Here is a 6000-nt window from a genome sequence, read left to right as displayed (position 1 = left end):
AATCAAGATCTTTTACCGAAAATCCTATTTGTATTATGGAGCACGCCCATGGACACATTTTAATGCATGTATATTCATGACATAATATAAGTTCATACTTCAACTAATATACATAAACTAATTGTCATGAATTTAATTACAATTCATGCTTAAAATCATCATGCACAACTTAACCAACACAAAATACATGAATTAACATGCATAAGTCATGCATTATTTAAAATAAATACTTTATAAAGCATGAGAAATAACAAAAGCATGCTCATATGGGTAAAATCCAGGGTCCTCAAGTAGGAACCGGTCTAAAAATACTCTGAACCAGTCTGAAACCGCCCTGAACCGATTTTAAACCTTATGAACCAATATTAAATATGAACAAAAGTTCATAAAACCCTATAACTGTATGCCAAAATCCCTGTATCTTCATAAATCCATGAGAACAGGGTCTTAGCATCTCGGAACCGGTTAAAAACTGGGCGAAACCGGTCAAAAATGACTCTGAACCGGTCCCGAAAAGGGCCAGATTAGGTTCCTGATCTGGTTCAGTCCAAATAGTGTCTGGATCCTGCTTAACATGGATCTGACCCGGTTCAAATGGGATCTGGGTCTGACCCGACCCATACTTGATACGGGTCGGACCCTTTCTGAACAGGACCCGGGTTAGACCCGGTCCAAAACGGTCCCGGATCGAACCCAACTTATAATGGATCTGGATCAGATCCTATCCTAAATGGACCCGGATCTAACCCTATCCGAGAGAGACTCGATTCTTTCCGGATCAGACCCAGACCCGGAACCATTATGGGTTCGGGTCAGATCCAAGAATCAACGGTAGACCCGATCCACCCAAAATGGGTTGGGATTGTGTCACCTCACCGAACCTGATCCGGTCCTCTGTTAAAATGAAACAGAAACCCGATTTCTGTTTGCATTTTCAGGGAAATCGAAAGGGTTTCCGCCCTTTTCGGCTCCACGATGACCCACTTCACCAAACGGTGACCGACGTCGGTTGCTGGCGACCAACACCAGTTGCCGCCGACCTGCGTCACCCCACGGTGACGTCTATCCGACGACAACCCCCAGCTCTGATAGATCCAGACGGCAACGACTGTCGTTTCTGGATGCCCTAATATCCCCCGGCGACCCACGTCGCTCGCTCATCGGTGACCGACGTCGGTGTCCAGTCGGCGACGCTCATCACCTCAGGCGACGCATCTACACCGACGCCCATCGGCAACCGACGTCGCCCCACAACGACATCTGATTTTCTTCAGTCCGATGGCTGAAGGAGCAGAGAAAAAAAAGGGCACGTCACCTGCAGCAGCGCCAGCAAGGCCGTCGGCGACCGACAACTGATCCTGTCGGCACATCGCCCCACGACGATGTTTCGATCCTCAGGTGAAACACCTTGCAACCCAATGACCACAAGAACAGGAAAAAAAAAGGTTTCAGATGCCGCATGTCGCCAGACGACGAAAGATCTCTCCCCCTCCGGCGATGTTCCGCAACAAAAAAAATCTCTGCGTCGGCAGAACACCCTACAGCCCAGCGGCCATAGGTAAAAATGATTCTCTGCATTTTTTTTTTTTTTTAAGGATCTGATCTGCCGTCAGGATGTTTGTCGCCCCACAATGATAGTTGTTGTCCTCCGGCGATCAAACATCGCCCCATAGCGACTGGTGGTCACCTGTGAAGGTTGTCGCCCCACGACGACAACCTGCGAAAAACTAATGATCGCCATCCTCTGTCGCAAACATCACTGTTTGCGACAGTTTGCCGGAATGTCACCCCACGGTGACATGTTATCGCAGAAACCAGAATTCAGACAACACCAGGGTGAAAACGCCGAAAGGGCCTACACGACCATGCGAGAGAAAATGCATGGCAGTAGGCCCATAACCCAATGTTGGCGAATCCTGTAAAACAAACACTGACAGGAAGCGTACCTAAATTTGCCATGTAGTGCGTGTAAAAAATTCGGCGTTCTCCTCAGCCGGTCGACGCCCACAATGAGCCCAGGCTTTAGGTCGACGGTGAGCAGGACCCTGTTCCACTATATCAGAATGTGGAACTATTTTGGCAGGATAATTGCTATGAACGTCTCATCATCCTCTTAGCCCCTAACCCCTTATATAATGGGAGATTAAGGCAATTACGTGAATGTGGTCTCTCCATATTCACGTAACTCCCACCCACTAACCTCATTATGTGGCCACTAATGTGATCCACTAATGGGTTTCAAACCGGGTCACACTGTGGGTTGGATCCATAACCCATAATGTCCAACATCCTCTACCATGGATCGTCGAAACCATCAGATCAAAACATCAAAACGGGTGGCTCGTTGGTTTGAACCAGGCATCTCCTTCGAACTGCACCTCTTTGATCCGTAACTCCACCAACATAGTTCAGACCTCTAAACATCTGGAGGAAGAAGGAGATGAACACGAAGGAAAAGATATGAAATTTGAGAGAGAACAAATAGGGAGAGATCTAGTGTAGAGAGAAAAAAAAAAGAGATTTTAAAAAGATAGGAGAAGCGTAAGTCATATCAGATCAAATACCTAAAAAAAGAAGAAGAGGTAATCCCAAATCAATGAAGGAACTCAATGAATAAGGGATTAGGTAGTTACCTAGTGCAATATGATACAAGGTCAAAGAGAAGGCATCTAGAAAATAAAAGTTGAAGAGGAAACCAATGGTAAATATAACAAATTCTTAATCTAATACAAGTTGCCAACTAAATAAACTATAAGGGCAACAATTGCATTTATGTATGTATATCTGTATTGAAGATGAAATGAATATTCGTTACGCATACTAAGATATGTACCGAAGGTGGAATGAATATTCGTTATGTGCTTCTTTATATTCACTTCTGACATATATGGATCTGGTTTCTTAATAGTCTGTGGCAAACTATTCTTAAAATGAGCATCAAATTCCCCGCTCCCCCCTCTCTCTCTTATAAACAGTTTATGTCCTAAACAGTGCAGTTCTTTTTTATGCTTATAGATGCATTGATCATCATTACTTATATAAAAACCATGCTTTGGATTAAATCGATTCAATGAGAAACCTTGAAGTTATGAGCCATTAATTTTTGGTGCAATATGAGCCATTGATTTTGGTTCACTCCAAATACACATTTAAAACGAAAAATGCCTAACCTAAAAACAAACACTCAGAACTTTTTCCTTTGAAGTTATTTTGGACAGTTTAGGAAACAAGACTATTTCGATGGTACTCTCTCTCTCTCTCTCTAAAGATTTTTGCTACTATGGGCTGCACATCAATGAAAGAAAAAGTTTCATCTATCTGTTTAATGCCGATAGAGACTCTCGAGCGGGAGCATCTATGATTTTTGGTTGTCCGGTGGAGGAGTTTTCGACCACCTACCTGGGGTTGCCGTTACAAGTAGCTCAGTTGCGTGCCCCGGCATGAACAAAAGTTATTGAAGTAATTCATCATCGATTAAGCTCTTGGAGGGCCAGATATCTGTCCATAGCAGATCGGGTTACAATGATAAAGTATGTGCTTTCCTCGTTGCCTTCTTATTTCTCAACAGTGTTGCAGATGCCTTCTTCGGTTGTCAAAGAAATCAATAAGATTTTAAAAAGCTTTATTTGGAACGTATGTCTTGACGACAAGAAGAAGCACCCAATTGCATGGCCATTGATAACACAACCTGCGCAACAAGGAGGCTTGGGCATTCTGAACCTTAAGCTCAAAAATATGACCAATATTCTCAAATGGTGGGCTGATTTGGAGTCATCCTCGAATCCCTGGGCTATTTTTCTTAGATGCAAATATCACCTTCATCAAGGTGTTTTAATCGATTGTCTGAATATGATGCGCATGCCGAGTTCTCATTTGTGGAAAGCATGAAAGCGGGTCCTCACGTAGTGCAAACATTTCGATGGGACTTCACGAGATTTCTTTGAATGGGCAAGGGGCACATCCAGCGCAGTTACCATTGCTAAAGTTTATGGATCGCTGCATCTTCCTGGAGTCGATTGGTTTCCCAAGGTTCAACTGTGGGGAAATGGCCTCACTCCATGATCTAGGATCTTGGCATGACTTACATTGCATGATCATGTACCAACCCAACCTGAAACGGTGAGGCTTTCAATTGGCCAGTAAATGCATGTTGTGTGGGTCGCAAGAAGAATTCACGAAGCACCTCTTTTAGTACTGCCCCATCATGCAAGAAATGCTTCAGGCTACGTGAACGGTACCTGAGGTGCAAGTCAGAAATGACTCATTTTTCAGAGATCTCATTCGGGGTCCCCTACAAATAAGGCGTAGCAAAAAATGGAGATTCATTTGGAGAACATGGTTGTTTTCTTTGTGGTGGGTGATTTGGACTACACGAAACGATGTGATTTATAGGGGTGGGCGTGTAGTTTTGACCAGATCAACTATGATGTTCTTGCTGCCCTTTGCATTTGGTGGGAGAGCTGCGATTATTTAAGCTTAACTCCTGTTTTTGTTTTTTTATGCTTTGTTTCTCCATTTGGTTCGGTCCAACTCTGGTTGGTCCAGGGGTCTCTTTTTTTGGCAATGTTATTGGAACACTCTCTCTCTCTCTCTCCAAATGTATCTACTTTCATGCATGTGACATGTGACCTGACGTGAACTTGATATGGAAATGATCTCTTGCTAGCGATGCAAAGCTAGGTAAAGTCCACGTCATAATTCAATATTCAACTATTCTTCTCTTTAGCTGGAAATTCTCCAATTTGACACAAAATTTTCTGGAACTATGTACACGTCTATGTATCTGAGGCATATATATAGCGATATTCAGAGACTTTTTGTCTTTTCTTTTTTCTTTTAAGTTAGCATTTTTATTAGTAATAATCATCACATTCTATGTTTGATTTCTATTAGGAGGGGGTTTGTTTGTGTTTTTCAAATAGTAAAAATCATTATTCTATTTTTTTTTTATTATGATTTTTGAGATTTTTTGTGTATTTTTGCTGACTTGTTTTAGTATTTGATATATTTATATTTTATTGAAGTAGTTTGACCATTCAAATATATTTGCAATGTAAACATTGGATTGATATTTCATACTCGGGGCCAATGTTATCAATATTGGTGCCCATTGTATCGGCAAAAAAATGATATGCTACAAGCTTGAATAAACTATTTTTTAATAAATAAAAAAATATAAAATATGCTTTTAAAATATTTTTTAAAATTATTTTAATGGTTTTAACACATGCGACGTTATGATTGACACATTTTTGAGCCAATACAAAACAATTCACTTGAGTATCGGTATCAGCCATTACAACAAAATCGGTGGCCAAACGATTCAGGGCCGATATCATATTTATTTGGGACTTCATTTATTAATAATAATTATTTTTTTTCACAGTGCAATTGTGCCCACCCTAGTTTAGATTCTTGGCTCCCCTTTGCTTGTGACCATAATCCTTAGTGAATGTTACATGGCATTCCATACCCAATGAAATCTGTTTGTTGTATTGTTTTTAATGTGCTCCACAGTTGACAGTTTGGTGGTCCAAAATTAGATTTTTGATGCAGGGTATCAACATGGCATCCACGTGCATACATGGCAAGTTGGGCCTATGCAAAAGCTACATCACGGATGACTAGGGCTGGTAAATGAACCAACCGAACAGGACATATTCGGGCTCGGCTCGTTTACTAGTGGATTGAGCTCATGGCTTGACTCTTGTTCCTGTTTAGCCGAGCTGAGTTCGAGCTCAGCTTATCCATAAATGAGACCAGCCAAACATGAGCTGGCTCGTGTAAAAATATTCCATGTTATTTATACATAGTATACATATTTTTATATATTATACTTGAAAATATATATAATTTTTTTATAAATTATACTTAAGAGTCCATATTTTATGTACGTATTTTTCATTCATAATTCTTTTTTTTATATATTACACAAAATATATATTATTCATAAAAATATATATTTTATTTATACGAGCACTACCAAGCCGAGTCAAGCCG

Source organism: Nuphar pumila, chromosome 9, assembly GCF_984573655.1.
Source record: "Nuphar pumila chromosome 9, dmNupPumi1.hap1.1, whole genome shotgun sequence".
Classification (NCBI taxonomy): Eukaryota; Viridiplantae; Streptophyta; class Magnoliopsida; order Nymphaeales; family Nymphaeaceae; genus Nuphar; species Nuphar pumila.
This window is presented reverse-complemented; position numbering follows the sequence as displayed.